General features: G+C 50.3%; 1 long non-coding RNA gene across 2 annotated transcripts in view; it reads right to left on the bottom strand.

Annotated features, from left to right (window-relative positions):
- Positions 1–18,634, bottom strand: part of LOC307178589 — a 606,421-nt gene that overhangs the window by 21,823 nt on the left and 565,964 nt on the right. For both annotated transcript variants that reach the window (XR_013825234.1, XR_013825235.1), the window contains exon 8: positions 2,711–2,790. This is a non-coding gene — a long non-coding RNA (uncharacterized lncRNA). The remainder of the gene's footprint in view (positions 1–2,710; positions 2,791–18,634) is intronic.

Here is an 18,634-nt window from a genome sequence, read left to right as displayed (position 1 = left end):
ATTTCCAAATGATAGCTAAAGGCCCCCTTTTATTTGCTGGCTGACCGTCTTACTAATGTGCCTCAATTTCAGTTAGGACAATTGATGACAGATCTCGGCTCAGACAGATGGACTCTCCATGAGGACCCCTGGCCTGTGTCTTGCCTCCTGAAGGGTTTTTCCATGATGACTGGCTCACACAAGATGGGCTCAGCTGTCCAGTGGGCACCCAGGAAGCAAAATGTGGTCCCGAAGTGAACAGAAGAGCTCAACGGGCTTCAACGATGCAAGAAACGCTCTGGCAAGAGGAGGAACTAGGTATGTGCTAGGCAGCGCCAGGGGCAGCCCCCTGCAGCCCAGAGAAGCTGCGAAGGAAAGGTTAGCAGGACATGAGGTTTCTCAGGAGCCAGAGAGCTTTGCTTCCGGAAGCCTTGCTCAGTTTGCACTGGATCTACGTGGGATGCTTCCTGTTGGCTGCACTTGCCCAGGGACAGGGCTGGCGTGGGTGTTGAGAGCAGCACTGCTCCCCCAGCACTGAACGAGAGGAGCTGGAAAGACCAGAGAAAACCAGCCTGTGTCCTGCTGGAGGAAACACCTCTTTTTACAGTCAAGCCAGAGAATAAAAGAGCAGGGAGAAATGGGGTTTTCAATCTGCTGGGTTCGTCTGCAGCCCCCCACCTTGAAGGTGAGGCAGTGGTGGATGGAAGGGGCGTGGACTTGGAATCCAGAAGACTTGGAATCCAGAGGTTCCATTTTGCCTCTACCTATTAGCTGTGTGAGGCTGGGTCTCTGTCCCATCACACTGAAATGGGGACGAGACTACTAACCTTGCAGGGTGGTTGTGAGGTTACATGGAAGGACACATAAAAGATATGGTACCTAATGGTACTCCCCAAATGATCATTGCCTGTTCTCACTAACTTCCTTCCTTTGTCTCCACAGCTTTACCAACTGTGGGCAATTTCATACTAAAATCCAATCTCCCTGTCTCCCTAAGAGAACCCTGGTTTTGTTCAAGGGCAGCCATGAGCCTAAGAGAAGGACTGAATCTAGTAGCCTGCCTTGTAGGTAGAGGCGGCCAATGACACATAGTTACTGAGAAGGGCTTCAGAGAAAGCCCCCTGTGACCCTCACCCAACCTGTTCTTCCATCCAGGAACCACGGCCTGAGCTCAGGCAGAGCTGGGACAAGCCTGGTGCCCAAGAGAGGTTTTTTGACTGAACAACAAGAAAAAAAAAAAATGGCAGAGACAGCTAACATTTATGAATGCTTGCGCCACGCCAGTCAACGTGCTAAGCCCTTTTCTTGTTTCATTTAATTTAATCTTCAAAAAGACCCTATGAAATATTTTTCTACTGTTAACTTCTATTTACAAATTGGGAACCTAAAGTATAGGAATACATGAGTATATGTAAGCACAATGGAATGAATGAATGAGTGAACATACATACGAATGACAGCATCTTTTGGAATTCAGGAAGGAGAATTAGAGGTGGAGGGTAGGTGGAGGTTCCTATCACTGTGGTAATTTCCTAAATTACCACAAATTTGGTAGCTTCAAACAACACAAATTTATCATCTTACAGTCCTATAGATTAGAAGTCTGACACAGGTGTCGCTGGGCTAAAGTCAATATGTTGGCAGGGCTGTGCTCCTTTCTGGAGGCTCTAGGGGAGAGGCTGTTGCCCTGTCTTCTCCAGCTTCTAGAGGCTGCCCACATTCCTTGGCTCAAGGCCCCCTCCTCCATCCCCGAAGCCAGCAGTGCTGGGCTAATTTCTTCTCGCGCCGCTCACTGCCATCTCTGTTCTGCCATCCACTTTTAAGAACGCTTATGATTAAGCTGGGTCCACCTAGATAATCCAAGACAACCTCCCTATTTTAAGGGCGGCCGACCAGCAACACTAATCCCATGTGCAGCTTTAATTCCCCTCGCCAGAAGAGGTAACAGATTTACAGTTTCCGAGGATTAGGACCTCTCTGGGGACCATCACTCTGCCTACCACAGTAGGTTTTCCGGAAGTTTTCCTCATTGTTTACGGGAATATCTTTGTCACAGGAGCAGCTGCAGCACGTAGCTAACTCTGTGGCGGGAGAGCGTATCTCAGTTTAAGGATGACAGGAAGATGAGACCTGCCCGGTTCATGTTCCTGGCATGGTCACGGGGTGCAGTTGTGGTCACAGAGTCTCACACACTGCCACCTGGGGATGCAGACTCCAATAGTTCTCTGGGGGAAGGATGAGGGTGACACTGGCCGGTCACACCCAATGACCATCTGCGGGCCACGGGGCTTTCCTCATCTTATATCCAGTGGCCACTGGGCATGTGGAATTGATTTGCAGGAAATTAAGGAGAAGAAAGGGAGGGGAGTTGCACAATCTCTTCACACTTATTTTCATACTCTTGTCTTTAATCAGCCATGAGGTTCACTAGGACAGTGATGCCCTGACAGGGAGGTCGCCTAGCCCGGGTGACCCAGCTACTAGCTGACAAAGTGGAAACTAGGATCTGAGGTCTTCTACCCAGCCTATTCCTGAGCAAGTCTGACTGCTCCCCCACCAGTCCCATGGCCAGACCATTCTCAGGGCCTTTGATCCAATGCCTTTCATGCCCAGACGACCTCTTCTTGCCCTTGTGTGCTTATATCTTTCCCTCTATCAAGACTATGCGGCCTCCAGGAAGCAGCCTCCCACCACACCACCCAAGCAGCCCATTCTGGCTTCTTGTCCTTACTTTGTGCAGGTCAGCCATTCCATGGCAACTGGTATCTCTGGTATGTCCATGGTGGGTCTCTCTCACTTGACCTTGGACCCCTGAAAGACAGTTACATTTTAATTGTTTTTAGTTCACCATCACTCCCACCTCCGCACCCGCCATAGTATCTTTTCCACCATTGACTGTCTCTAAATGTTTGTTGCTTAAAAGACAATTGGACTTCCCTGCTGGTGCAGTGGTTAAGAATCTGCCTGCCAATGCAGGGGACACAGGTTCGAGCCCCGGTCCGGGAAGATCCCACATGCTGCGGAGCAAGGAAGCCCGTGCGCCACAACTACTGAGCCTGCACTCTAGAGCCCGCGTGCCACAACTACCGAGCCCATGTGCCACAACTACTGAGCCCGCGCACCTAGAGCCCGTGCTCCACAACGAGAGAAGCCACCGCAATGAGAAGCCCGCGCACCGCAAAGAAGAGTAGCCCCCACTCACCGCAGCTAGAGAAAGCCCGCGCACAGCAACAAAGACCCAACACAGCCAAAAATAAATAAATTTATTAAAAAAAAAAAAGACAATTGGATGCTTTGAGTTGACCCAAGTCAACAGATATTTTCCTTTTAATATTTCACCTCAACATAGCAGCCTCGGAGCAAATCAGTTACCTTTTCTCCAATACTTCAATGAGTTTTTAAAAAATCCTCCACACTGTCTTAGAAACTACTGTGTCCCTTCTCAAGTCCCTGTCAGGAATGCTTTTGTAAGAAATGCCTCTCTACTCCTCAGTCAAAAAGCAAAAGCGAAACTAGTTGGTCCTTGAGCCATCACCGACTGGTGTTTCTGCAAAGCGATCTACTCAAGGTGACAACAAAGCAAAGCTCGCTGGTGAGGCTGAGAGAGGGATGCCTCCGCCCACCCCCAGGCTCTGTCCACCGACACCAAGGAGCAGATGGAGGTTGTATGCCTAGCTGAGCACCGCTAAACACTGTTGTTTGAACAGAAACACTCCTAGGTTAAATCTCAGAGATAAATAGGTAATTACAGTGAATCCTTCCTAATTGCCATCCTTCTGCCCAGCACATGGAAACAACACCTCACTCATTCTTTCAGGGTGCTGAGAGGTGGGCAAGGCCTTCCATGCTGCCTGTGGAGCTCTCTGAATGAAAGGCCTGTGTCCCTATCCTGTGGATGAGGTGACTGAGAATAAACAAGGCACATGTTTCCAGAGTCGCTGGGGGTGGTGGGAACATCCGTGTGCAGCTGCATTTCTCCGTTTCCGGGAGAATTAGAGAAAAAGATGGACTGGTGAGCACAAAACGAATCTGAAAGACGTTGTCCATCCCTGCCTGAACCTGAATTTGGGAGGCTGCACTTAGCACCTACTGTATACCAGGAACTGAGCTGGACATTTCCACGTTATTTCATTTAATCTCCACAACAACCCTCTATATTATAAATTCCATTTTATAGCTGATAAATCTCAGACTCAGGAAAATGAAGTGACTTGCCCAAAGTCCCCCAGGTAGCAGGAGACAAGACCAAAATTTGCATAGTTTCTTCATTCATTTTGATTCACTCTTCAACAGGTATTTATTGTAGAGCTACAAGTATTTAACATAGAGTAATGGGCACTGTGTCCATAGACAAACCAGGCCATTGGGAGAGGCCAAAGTTCCTGTAGGGCTGGGCTTTAATCTGAGACTGGCCCGTATGTCCTAACCAGACGGCACATGCTGAGTAGCTGGGGCCGGGTCCAAGGAGGAACCCAACCCTGGAAAAATCTGTCTCTTCTGCCATTTTCCTCCTTCCCAAGGCAAAGGATCACTAAATACAATTTCACAACAAGAGCTTCCATTTCTCCCAAGCCTGGGAGAACGGTCCCAGCACAGCACCCTAGTTCACGGTCATTTCAAAAGCAGCAGAACGGAACAGAGGAGGGATGGCTGGAGCTCAGTCAGCCAAGTTGAATAGACGGTGCTCTGGACTTCCAAGTGCAATTCCCAGGTTCAAGCGCTAAGTGTGATACCTCCTGGCTTGGCACAGGTCATGTCATCTCCTGGAGCCTTCGTCCCCCATCAAGTTAAATACTCCTTCTTGCAGTATTTGTAAGAGTACTTCTTGCAGTACCCTTTCCACTTATGGTGGAAATCGAAGGAGGTAACATCCAGCACACAGGAAGTGCTTTCAACAAACACGAGAGAAAAGGTCCACCAAGGCTGGCGGGCAACGTAGGAAGGTTGCAGAGGGAGCAAAACAAAGCCATGTTCCCTGGATGCAACAGAAGAAGCCCTGTGAAGGCAGGGGCCACATCTGTGTCCCAGTGCCTAGGGCAGAGTCTGCCATATAATAGGCCTCTTAATAAACACTTATGAATTTAGCAATGAATGAAAATTGGGCAGTGTCATGGGGTACAAGAAGAGGTCCATGGCGGACAACATGCTGGGCAAAACCCGAATCCTGGGGGCCAGGGTCTCATGTCAACACAGGACTGGAGAATGAGGGAAAGGTCATCACCCTTCCAGACCCAGTTCCTGGAGGAAGGCAAAGCCTCGATCTCAAACAGGAAGAAAGGGCCTGATTTCTAGCCATGGGGCACTTGATTGGCAAGACCGGCTGCTGGGATGAGTCTAGGGGCCCCCTGGAGTTCACAGCTGTCCCAGCCAAGCCCGTTAGAACCAGGACCATTTCAGACATGCCCCATGTTTGGAACCCTTCCTCTGGAACTTCTGGATCAATCTGGCAGAAAGACAATGTCACCAAAGCCAATCCTGGGTCCAAAAATAGAACCAAATGTGTTACACAAAGAAACATGGTGGACCTGGATTCCCGATGGCTGGGACTGAGGCCACGGGCCTGCTTCTTGCCTCGACCAGGCCTGTGTGGCCTCAGAACTCGGCAGGCAGGGCTGACGGAGGCCAGCCTGTCCCCTCCCTGCCTTGCACTCAGGCCAGGGCTCTGTGACCCATCTCCGTCACCACCCACCTCTGCCTGAGCTCCCATCAGCTTCTGAAATACTGTCACGATCCGGCATGAGCTGTGGCAGGCTACAATTAATTAACTAATCAGTTTTACTCTATCTGCAAGTGCAGACCAGGAATGTTAAATAAACAAATTAAAGGCTGTGGTTCACTAAAGCTCAGCCCGATGAAATAATAATGAGGCAAAGTTAACTGCTCTGAACAGAAGGAGGAAGGATGTTATAACGGAATACACCAGGGCAGTCACATCCTAGAAAAAGGCAGAGAAGATTCTGCCAGGGGGACCCTCTCACCCTACGCTCCACTCGGGGAAAGTGCTGGGGACCCACAAGGACAGCAGAGAGAGCACAGCTCCACGGCCAGACGGAATTGGACTTGAAGCCCAGCCTGACTGCTTATCAGGAAGTCCCTTAACTGCTTTGAGCCTCAGTTTCCTAACTTATCAAAAGGAGGAAGAGGGGGGCAGCAGTTATCTCCCGCCGGCCACCTGCGTCAGCGCGCACGTGCACGAGCCTGGCTGCTCCGGCAGACTGGGGCATGGAGGGGCTGACACCCTGGGAGCAGCTCTCCACCCACGATTAGTGCGAGCTGGTGGGTCCCCACTCTAGCTCCTCACCTGTAGGTGGAACGACTCCCAAGTCTCCCAGAGGCCCCCCTGGGGCTCTGCCCCAACGCCCAGAGCCTGCTGGTTCACGCACACTGTACTGTCTTCCTTCCCGCCCTCTCTCCCCTCCACAGAGCCCTGCTGGTGCTTCCCTGAGCACCTGCCAAACCAGCCACTTGCAGTCAGAATCTGCTTCTGAGAGGATCCAGCTTGAGACACGTCCCTTAGACAGATGTGGGGAGCTATTTTCAAATGTTCTGCCCCATCCTCTCTCAGTTACTTTGTAATTCCTATTCATAGTGGCCACGGGGCTTTAAACTTCTCTGAGGATAACGGGCCCGTTTGTCCCACTGGAAGCACAGCTTGGGGGAACTTCCCGTTATGGCCATTCATTTGTTCAGCAAACATATACTTAGAGCCGCCATGGGCCAAGGCCTGGTCTAGGGGCTGGGGGTCCAGCTGTGAGCAGTGCCAACAGACATCACCTGCATGGATAAGAGGCACAAACATACAACCAGCTGTGACTCCGAGGCAGGGAGAAGGCATTCTCATAGCACAGGACTAGACGGAGGCCTCCTGCTTCTGGGCCCGGCATGTTCATTGCCTGCCTGTGGGACGGGAAGCACACCCGCCATGACCTTCGGCCTCCTCGGCTGCAAAGTGAAGATGTTGAGACCCTGGTTGAAAATGAGCCAGGAGCTCTGGAATCTTTCAGAAACTGCCTCGACCATTCTCTCAGAGACAGGAACTGTCTCTCTGTGGTTACTCATCCAGGAATTGATATCTGGGCAAGTTTCCAGCAGCGCTGTTGGATGATAATGGCCTTTCCCAAGTTTTTATCTAGACAGATCAGCATGTGGGGCTGTCAGCGAAGGTCTGTACTGTTCCTCTGCCAGGGTCGTCTCTTTAGAAGCTGAGTGTGGCCCTCAGGGAAGGCCCCCTCACTCGTACCTGGGCAGCAGCATCTCAGTTCTCCCCTAATGAAATCATCGTGAAGGCACCTTGTTGGGGTTTTCTGAGCTCCCACGCATGGAAGCCTCCAGCCCTGGGCTCTAGCACAAACCTCAGACAGTGTATCTGAAAAGCCAGTTAGAAAAGGCCCCAGAGAATGTTCTAGAACTTAGAGAAGAGGGATCCAGAGGGAGAGAGCTACACCATGGGACAGTCACAGAGGTGGTCCCACATTCTCCCCGGCCCTGGGTGTCTTCGAGAGGTGGCAGGGAGGGTCCCAGCCATGCTCAAACCAAAGAGACATTAATCACCTTATAGGGCAGTGCTTCCAATCAGGGCCCTTCTAGTGATGATGGGTTTTCCCTGCCAGTTACAGGTAAGAATCTAAGTGACAAATGGTGATGGGGAGCTCCGTTATAACTGCACAAGGATCTGTCTGGCAAAGAATATTAATATGTTCCTCTCCTGCTCTCCCAACCACACACACACACACACACACACACACGCTTACCCTGCTTTGCACTGTGCTAACACCCCTTCTACCATTGCAGCTATTTTAGAACATCAGAGCACTCTGTAACGTCACGTGATGCTTGTGGGATGGTCTTCATAACACCCAGCAGGATCTCCTGGATTCCTCCTCCCCTCATGCACACCTTTCCAGCTGGAACCGGGAGACTGTGCTCAGCTATCCCCGTATATGACTAGGAATAATAATAACAACCATCACTATTTATTCATAGATTACCTTGCGTCAGGCCCTGTGCTAAGCGTTTTATGTGCATTAATTCAGGGGTTACCAAGTGGCCCGAATCTACACACACACACACACCCCTCCACTGCCTATGTAAATGCTGTTTTACTGGAACAGCCATACCAGTTTGTTTATGTATCATCTATGGCTCCTTTAGTGCTACAATGGCAGAGTAACTGAGACTGCAACCGTACGGCCCACGAAGCCTAAAATATGTCCTATCTAGCCCTTTATGGAAAAATTTTGCTGACCCATGCATTAACTCATCTTACCCTTTTCCAAAGCCCTGGGGATCATTGTAAAAGTCCTTTATATTAAAACAGGGATTCAGAGAGGTTAAGTACTTTGCCCAAGGACACACAGCTTAGAAGTGACAGAAGTAGGGTTTGAAACCCAGGAGTTCAGGGTGCAAGTCCTGGCCTCCAATGATCTACCCACAACTTCTTGTGAAAGTGAATCAGAAATGACCAATGAACCCCTGGCCAACAGGAGGGCTGGGAAGGTGGGAGCAGGTTAGGGGCCACTGATGAATGAGATAACCGGCAGCTCCAGGGCAGTATGAGGGACCAGGGCCTCACAGTGTTGAGTCGGGAAGGGATCTTTGCTCCTTCCTTTCTCCATCTCTGTGAATGCTGAGTGGCTCACGTCTGCTGGACTTTTAACAAGATTCAGCAACACACACAGCAACTCGCTACCTGCTGTTACGGCTGCCACAGGCCTTGTACCGGGGCCTGGTGAACAGCAAATGCTTAAACTTATTTACAAAGGTCGTCTTCACTCTTCTTAAGTCTCTTTTCCACGTTGGATGGAGCATGGGGCAATGCTGTAACGGTCCTAGAACTTCAGAATTTCAAAAGTGTCTCCGCAGCTAAGAAGTCACCCTCCCTCTGGAAGCCCATCCCCCCCAGAACATCCCCTAACTTAGTTTGTCCTGGCTCTCTGGGCCCATCCCAGGACCCCAGGCTGAGCATCCCCATGTGTTTCCACTGCCCCTCCTAGGACCTGGGTCCTCCCCACTGGGGTCCAGTGACGCCCACCTTCAGTTGCCTTCAAGCTGCAGAGTTCTGTGCAAACACAGATGCCCACCTCTCTCCAGAGAGTCCGCTTCACCAGGGGCACCTTGGGCTTTGGGTCTGTTAAAGGCCCACCAGGGCAGTTTGGCCTGAGGACGAGTGCTCTGGTCCATTATGCCTCAGCACATCCCCGTTTGCTGAGGGCGGCTTTGCAAACCCTGGTTGACCGGGAGGGTCCCCTGAATGTGGGTGGTATTCTCCTTCCAACAGTCAAAGACGTGCCACAAAGGGCCATGAAGGCTTCTGACTGGAAATTTCCTCTGGTCTAAAAAATCACAGCTGAGCAGGTTGGTTGCATTGGTACCAATTAGTACAACAAAAACCCAACATGAAAAGGATAACCTTACAGTTTAGGAAGTTTGCCAGAATCTCAGTCCACGCAGGTCATTATCTAACTCCTGCCACTACAACTTCAATAAAACTGATAACAACATTTAAATGGGCAATGAAGTTGCATTTTCCTTACTGCAGAGGAAGAGAATTTGGAAACCTGGTGATGGAATTTTTGTCAAAGTCTCATTTAAAAAAAAAAAGAGGAACTGATGATATGAAGCTTCAAGTGATGCTATGAAGCTTGCAGTTAGATCAAGGTTCAAACTCAGGCCCTGTTACCTCTGAAGTATCAGTAGCTTGGGCAAGTCTCTTCATGACCCCAACCCTAATGTTTTCATTAATAAAATGAAGATAAAGATGCTCCCTCCCCAGAGTGGTTAGAGGGCAAAATACTTAAGTAAGGGGCCTGGTGTCGACATGGTTGGTCCTCAATAAACACTTACTTAGAATAAGGCTGGCTGCCAATGAGAAGTTTGCCTCCTGATAGGAGAGGAAAAATCACGCACAGAGATTAGGACCAAAGCCAGGAAATCATGAGGATCGTTCAGAGGGTCAGCAGAAGAAAAAACGGAAGAGAGAAAACTTTAGGAAGAAGGAAGTGTTTGATCTTGGTCTGGGGGATATGGTGGGATTGCAACATTTAAGCTTGGGGGGAAAAGGCAAGCCTGGTGGAGGGATGGCGGAGGCGCACAGGGGCGGCAGCTGACCCAGACCGACCCACAGCAGCCCCCCTGCCACCGAGGTTTCAACAACAGATGGATCAAGCAACCCAGGGTGCATTCATTTCCACACAAGGACCAACAGCAGCATCCTGGGGCGGGGGGAAGGGCTGAAGGAGGTTTTATCTCCAAGGTCAGCTTGGGATTGAGGAGCTCTGACATTTTTGCCCTCTCTGCCACCAGCCAGGGGGCAGGGGCAATCCACAGCCCAGAGGCAGAAGGGTCCAGGACAAGGAGGCTCAGAGAGCCAGGGAGCTGCCCGAGGCAATGAGCACAGCCCTGACAAATGGGAGCTTTACCCACACCGGGCCCAAAAACACCCCTCAAAGAGAGCCAGCCAACTGGGCTGACATATAAGGCATTTTATTTTTCTGCAACATACGCTATATTCATCTACCTATGGCAAGGGAAACGCTAGGGGCATGGGGAATGGGCTTTTATATAGTTTGGGGTTGCTCAATATTTTCTAAGATGAGCTGCCTCAGCCTTTGCGTGAAAAGGCGCCTGTGGCCAGAGAGGAGGCTGTGACCAGAGGCACGTTTGACCCAGTGTCCCCAGACTGTGCCAGGAGATCCTCAGGACACCAGCATCCAGCCGGATGGTCCAGTTAAAAATCTCTGAGACCAAGTCTTTGGAAAAGGTTCAGCCGCACTTTCTTTGTAGTGGTGGGACTTCAGAGTGGCTGAGATGCTGACGCACGTGAAGAATCTGCAGAGGAGAGGGGTATGCAGTGCTATCCAAGTTCATAGCGCCACATGCCAGCACCCTGCCTTCTTCTCTAAAAGGCCCTCTGAACAGCTCTGCTGCCCCGGGATCCAGGGAGCAGTTTAGGATGGACGGAGATGGCAATATAAAGGAACGCAGCTTCCTTGCGCACAGGGGCCAACCGGGGCAGGTGCGTGCACCTGTGCTCAGGTAGCAGCATGAGCCTGGGTCTCCTCCAGCCTGTCTCCCCACCAGTCTATTCCCAGCTGCCTTCTGGAGAACAGGTATTCCCAACAGCCTCCCACGTGCCTAGCCCTGTGCTTCCTTGTTTAATTGCATTCTCACGGTATTCATTCCCAGGTCAACCATATGAAATAGTTACCGTCAATGTCATGTTATAATACAGGAAACCAAGGCAGCTCAGGGAGGGTAGGAATACTGCCCAAGACCCCACGGTTGTAAAAGGAAGAGCTTGGATTTGAACCACATCTGCCACACTCTGGTGGGCATTTCAACCCCGTGCCAGGGAGAGACCCAGGGATAAGTGCTCAGTTTCTCCACAGAACAGCAGCCACTGTCTGGCTGCCCACCAGCTGACTACATATGAGCAGATGAGGCAGGCTCGGGGGGGAAGACGGGAAAGCTGATGGCTTCTGCGTTCCCCCAGCTGTATCGCCAGGGTCTAGCTTCCCCGCCAGCTCCAGCAGGTTCCTGGTGCTCAATTTGAGTTACCAGATAATTATGCCCACAAATGTAACACCAAGGAAGCTGAGCTTCCACCCACAACAGAAGCTGGAATAAATGTGCGTTTATTTTCCCCTGACATCATCATTTTGTCCTCTTCTACTCCTTTCTTTGTCTCTGACTTATGGGCCAAACTCTGGAAGCTTCTAGAAATGAGTGAAGCAGAGGCAGGGGGACAGTATGCTGGACTGTTCGACATTGTTTTTATCTCTGATTCCTTCCTTTCTGCCTCCACCACCTCACACCCCAGATCTGAGCCAGTCATTAAGTCCTGACCCTCCACCAGCTGCTGTGTGGTCTTGGTCAAATCCTTGCCTTCTCTGAGCCTGTGTCCTCACTTGTTATTGTAAGCAGAATAATGGTCTCCCAAAGATGTCCACATCCTAACCTTACGAATATGTCACCTTACACATCAAAAGAGACTTTGCAGATGTGACTAAATTGAGTATCTTGAGATTGGGAGATTATCCTGGATTATCTGGGGGGGGGGGGCGCTCAATGTTATCATGAGAGCATAAAAGAGAACCAGATAGACGGCAGCAGCATGAGGACTTAGCCCAGAGTTGCTGACTTTTAAGATGGAGGAGGGGTCATGTGTGAAGGAATATGGGCAGCCTCTAGAAGCTGCAAAAGGCAAGGAAACAGATTCTCCCCTAGAGCCTCCAGAAGGAACACAGCCCTTGATTTGAGCCCAGTGAGATACATATCTACGGAATTGTAAGATAATAAACTTGTGTTGTTTTAAGCCACTAAGTTTTTGGTAAGTTGTTACAGCAGCAACACAAAACTAACACACATGGACGAGGAGGAGGTTCTCTCCAGTTAGAAAAAGTCAAGTGATTTTGTCATTGGTGAAATGATATCTATACAGCAAGAGCTTCCAACAGCAGCTGTGCTTTCAGGACCCTCTGGCAGTGGTAACATCTTCCATGTGGCTCTGCGACCCTCCAGGAGCTCAACGGTCCCTCAGGAGCCACAGCACCTGGAAGGTGGCTCATCTGTTACCCTAGGTCTGGGGTCACAGACCCCAGATGCACACTGACTAGATGCACATTGACTAAAAACAATATTTCTAAAAACAAATATTTACTGTCTACCCAGTGCCCAGCACCTTGTTAAGCAATTTCACAAACTGTATTTCATTATTTCACTTATTCTCTAGGGATACCTAATTATTGTTATTCCCATGTTACAGCTGATGAATAAAAAGGACAGCTTGAGCACTCTGACCAAATTTACACAGATAGCAAATGGCACAACTTGAACTTGAGCCAAGTTTCTCCAGCTGCAAATCCCATGGTCTGACACTGTGGAAGAGGGGATGATATCTAGGTACATCAGCAAGCAAAATAATCAGATAAGCAGACAAGCAGAAACTACTTGCAATGCCTTTAAAAGCCACAGGTGAAATAGTAAAGTGCCTGGTGTATAGTATGTGTTCAATAAAAATGAATTGACTTTTTAATAGAAGAGTAAATGCATTTGGAGCAAATAGAACATTCATTTTTTCCCGTTATTCATTTCAAAGGTGAGGAAACTTGCAGAAAAGAGTCAATGAATTCAAAAGTGCAAAACAGTAGTTCAGCCTACAAGAGCACAACTGATGCAGAGTGAGGGCTAGATTAGCATCATCATAGGTTAGAGGTTAAGGGAGAGGAGGAATGTGATACTGCGTTAGACTCAAGCGAGAAAGACGATGGAAAAGGCAGAGGTTTCTAAAGGTTCAATTACAGAGACTGACAAGGCCATGGAAAAGGTGAGAAGGCTGTCCTGACAATTTGCTTTTAGATGTCAGTCACCAGAGCTCCTGCTGTTTCTAGGAAACCAGGGGAGCCGAGACAGAGGCAGCATGACGTCCCCACACCCTTCCTCCAGGCGTGGCTTAAAGAAGTCAGTCTTATGTGTTGAACTGTGTCCTCCCCAAAATTCATACGTTGAAGTCCTAACCCCTAGAACTTCGGGATATGAGCTTATCTGCAGATACGGTTTTTACAGAGGTCATCAAGTTAAAGTGAGGTCATGAAGGTGGACTCTAATCCAATATGACTGGCGCCCTTGTAAGATGGGGAAATTTTGGACACAAACAAGTATAGAGGGAAGATGATGAAGAAACACAGAGAAAAGATGGTCATCTGCAAGCCAAGGAGAGAGGCCTGGAATAGACCCTTCCCTCCCAGCCCTCAGAAGGAACCAACCCAGCCAACACCTAGATTTGGACTGTGGCCTCTAGAACTGTGCGACAGTAGATTTCTGTTGTTTAATCCACCCAGTCTGTGGCAGGTCTCGCAAGTTAATATGAGGGCCTAAGTAGAAAGGGACAGGGTGGGGAGACTTGGCGGAAGGATGGCAGCCTCAGAAGGAGGGTCTCCTCCAGCGTGGACAGACTGGACACCATCTAAAGGTTCCTCAGAACCAGATGGAGTTTGTTTCCACCCAGGCAGAGGCAGAGGATGAGCACACAAGATGAGTCCTCAGAGGTCCCTCTTGGCCAGACGAAGGAGCCGCTAACCAGTGAGTGGCGGGTTCATGGATGACCCAGCATGAGCTCAGCCACCAGGGAGCACACAGGCCACCAGGCCACTTCACTGATCCGTGCACGTGGTCATTCACAAATCCACCCTGCGCCTCTGTGACTCCCCACCCGCCTCCCCTCAACCACTCCTCGTTTACACGCGACCAGGGGAGCTGTGGGCTTGTACCGCTCAGGAGAGACTGAGGCCCTCTGGTCTTCTCATTTACTATGACGTTTTACGGCAAAATTGCTGCGGGCATTGTCACAGGTTGGCTGGCTGGGAAGCAGAATCTAAGACACAGGTCGATAAGCAGAAGGCTTATTAGGGAGTCCTCTCGGGCTCAACACCCACAGAAGGGAAGGGAAAGAAGCCGGACTGGGCAGAGGGAGCAGGTTACGTGCAGCAGGGTCTCTATGGAAAGCTCAGCCAACTGCACAGGGAATTCTGAGGGTTGGGGGACCCTGCACGCCTGTCCCTAGCTGGGGTGAGAGGGTCAGGCCTTTAGACCCCCACAGGACTCAGCCCCAGGAGGTAGGCCACCTCCAAAGAGGGGAAGATTTGGGGGCGGGAGCTCTCTCCAGCTAAGGAGATCCTGCAGCAGGGGCTCTATGGACATACAAAGTTTGGGTGGAAAAGGTTTTTCAAGACCCCATCCCTGGATTCCATCAAGGACTGCCTGGGCTCACTAGGAGGCTGCAAAGCCCAATCTGCTGGTGCCACCCAGGTGTCTCCTCAGCCTTCCGTCTTCTCTTGACCCTGTGCCCAGAGCAGAAGCCTGATCAGCGTAACTAAAGGAGCTAAGTTTCAATTCTACCGTCAGGTGCATGCGCGCCCTCAGAAGCTCTACTCTGCTATTTAACTTCCCACAGTATTAGGGTCCCAGGAGTTGGAGGTAGGGAGACAGACAGAAGCAGTAATCTGGCTCTTCCCCCAGAGTCAAGTTTCCAAGGTGAGAGCATCTTTAACCAACCCTCTGTGCTGAATTCACTTCACAGCTTGACGCCAATGTGCAGAACAAAGTTATACATGAAGGCGGCAGCTGCTGACACTGCTGTGGCTCCGTCACGTGGCTCTCAGTAACTGGGCACAGCTGAGCACAGAGGTCCTCACCTTGGCATCTCCGCGTGAGCCCAGAAGCAGGGTCATCTGATTGCACTGAGTGTTCAGAAAAATCACCCAGGGAGGAGATGCTGCAGCTGCGTCTTGAAGAATGAGGAACAGTAAATAAGAAAGGAGAAGGCATTCCAGGCAGAGGAAAGCATGTGCAAAAATATGGAGGCAAGGAAAACGTATCTTAACATGAGAATCCGTGCCCAGAGATGTACAGCAATTTAGTTCTCACATGAGTGATGTCACTGTTTGGCCTTGAACTCAGGATTCCTGAGCCTTGGATCTAAACTGCAATAAACACAGTGTTGATTTCTATGTCAACAGATACTGATTAGGAGAATTACGTCACATGCTCAGTTGTGCAGAACGAGGAAGAAAACCCAGTCTCCCAGCCTCCAAAAGCCCCCTCTTATCGTGGTAGCTGGACTTAAAACTCTGACCCAGCAGATCCAGAGTTGAATACCAGCTCCAGCATTTACTAACCATGAGATTCGGGGAAAGTTACTGAACTCTCCGTTCCTTTTGCTCTGTAAATGGGCATAGTGGCCCCTTCAGAGTGGTCATGAGGATGCAAGATGGCGGGGGCACTGGGTGAAGAAGGAGGTATTATATATAAAGGATCCAGACGAGGGTCTGGTCTGGCCATAGTAAGGATCTTGTAGAAAGAGCTCAATCGTCATAGATGTAGTGGGCATTTGACTCTTAATTCTTGCTGGTCTGCTGTCTGAACCTCCACCCCCTTCCCAGGCATCCGCAGCACTCAGTGGACACCATTCCTTTTCTCTGTGGGGTAGAGATATAGTCAGATGTCAAGTCCTCAGGCGGGACCTCGTATCCAGTATAGACTAAGCACTCACTGGTACATGCTGTGGATGCAAGGAGGTAACCAACGTACAGCATCTGGCAAGGAGCAGGCGTGTGATACAAATGGTACAAAAATGACAATACACTGAGGATCAGCCTGAGGCTGTGTTTTTTTTTTAATAAATTTATTTATTTTTTGGCTGCGTTGGGTCTTCATTGCTGCGCGCGGGCTTTCTCTAGCTGCGGCGAGCGGAGGCTACTCTTTGTTGCAGCGCGCGGGCTTCTCATTGTGGTGGCTTCTCTTGTTGCGGAGCACGGGTTCTAGGTGTGCGGGCTTCAGTAGTTGTGGCTCACGGGCTCTAGAGCGCACACTCAGTAGTTGTGAGCACGGGCTTAGGTGCTCCGCGGCATGTGGGATCTTCCCGGACCAGGGCTCAAACCCGTGTCCCCTGCATTGGCAGGCGGATTCTTAACCACTGCACCACCAGGGAAGTCTGAGGCTGTGTTTTTGAGGAAGCACAGCTCTGAGCAGCTCTGTCTCCATTTACCACGACTTTTTAGCGGAGAATCTGGAACTGAGGTTGGAGCCTGACACGCAGCCCATTAGAGGCACTCACCTCCCTTGGCCAGCTTCCTCTACCTACACAGTCATGGGAGCCAAGGACCCAGATCCTTTAAGCTTGGAAAACCCTTCCCCTGGACGACCTGGGAAAAAGAGGCCAACAGGCACCTTCTCGACTAGAATTGGCCAAGAATTGTCTGTTGTCTCAATCTTTTAAAGTAAGTTTCCTTTAGACTCCATGTTCCTAGAGCCTCCACTGGAAAGCCCCAGAGGCCAGCCTCCTTGGTTGAACAGGGGTCCTGAGAGAAGCCAGATGTCTGAGATACTCTTTTGATGGCCTGGAGGAAGGTGTGACTCCTGTGTAAACCCCTGCTGAGAAGCCAGCACTGCTGGGGCTGGACGGGAGGATAGCATCTGCTCACAGGGTCATCGTGTTGATCCCTGGTGGTCCACGGATGAGAGACAAGTCTCCTGACTCAAGGAGCTGTGGAGGCCCCTGAACAAGTGCAATACAGAGCCAGCTCCTCAGAAGGATGAGGGAGTGCCGAGTGGACGCAGAGAAACGGGAGCAAGAAGCCTCTGGTAGAATAAGTGGAGATGACACAACAGCCACGGTGGGTTGGGGGGAGCCCTGAGTTGGGGGAGGTGAGGCCAGATGTGCGAAGACCCGAAATTCCACACCAAAGCCTGGCTCACACTCAGAAGACGAAGAATAGCCACTGAAGGATAGGAGACCCAAAGACGACAGGACTGGATTCCCTCAACCATCTGATGAGCTATTTAGCTTGGAGACAAGGCAAGAATTCCAGAGAAGGTGTTGGAGGGACCAGTGATTTTACTAAGTTCAAATCCCTGATTTTTTAACATGTTTCTATGCACCCATGTGCTTATGATACCCTTAGGTGAACAAATGTTCCCGGGGCTGGATGGTAGCCTCAAATGCCACGCCCCCCTGCCGAAGTTCATGGCGCACACAGCTGTCAGACGAAGCTCCCTGAAGTGTATCCCTGACCACATCAGCTCTCTTTCTGCTCAAGGAACCTCTGTACTTTTCCATCACCCAAAGAATAAATCACTGCCAGACATCCACAGTCCCTTTGATTTGTTTTCCGTACTTCCATTTCAGTCTTGGTGACCATGAACCCTGTTCAAGAACTTCTGCCCCGTGTGGTCAAAGTGTGTTTGCCACTCTTCCCATGACTTAACCCTGGGTCCTCAACTCCAAGCCTTTCTAACTGCTGTTCTCTCTGCCTGGGAGGCTCTCCCTCCACACCCATCTTCTCAACCAAATTCCAGCACCCGAGGCCCAGCTCTAATGATACCCCTCCCAGGAAGCCCGTCCCACTTCCCCCAGTCCTTGGTGGGATCTCCAACTCTCACCGCCATCTCACTCTGCCCTCAAAGTTACTGCATTGTTTAAAAATCACTGGTGTGGGCTTCCCTGGTGGCGCAGTGGTTGAGAGTCCGCCTGCCGATGCAGGGGACACGAGTTCATGCCCCGGTCTGGGAAGATCCCACATGCCGCGGAGCGGCTGGGCCCGTGAGCCATGGCCACTGAGCCTGCGTGTCCGGAGCCTGTGCTCCGCAATGGGAGAGGCCACAACAGTGAGAGGCCCACGTACCGCAAAAAAAAAAAAAAAAAAAAAAATCACTGGTGAACAGGTTATCAGCCCCCTATTAGCCTGTTAATAGCTAGAGGACAATAAGCCAAACTTCCCATTCCTGCTTTGTTAACAGAGCCTTTTGCACAGAAGATTTTTAATAAATGGGTCTTCTTTGAGTGCTATATGCTCAGGCTTCGACTTCCTTTTAACTCCTAATTCTATTCTCCTACTATGTCTCAGAGATGGATATCCTGCCTCTGTCCTAAGAGTAAGTCCCTCTCGAGCCACGCCATCCTCCATGGTAACCAGAAACCACCGACAGGACTAAAATCCACATTTACCGCCAGACTGACAGGTTCATGATGGAGTCGGTTTCCTTAAAGGTGGTTAACTTAATGTCTAGGTACATAAGTGGTTTAACGCAGCCCTCTTTGATGGTCATGTAATTAAATTCCACCCCAAAAAGATTCTCGGACAGATCCTGCATCATGATC

This window comes from Stenella coeruleoalba (assembly GCF_951394435.1).
Source record: "Stenella coeruleoalba genome assembly, chromosome: 20".
Classification (NCBI taxonomy): Eukaryota; Metazoa; Chordata; class Mammalia; order Artiodactyla; family Delphinidae; genus Stenella; species Stenella coeruleoalba.
The sequence above is the reverse complement of the archived record's forward strand: the minus strand, read 5'-3'. Positions and strand labels throughout refer to the sequence as shown.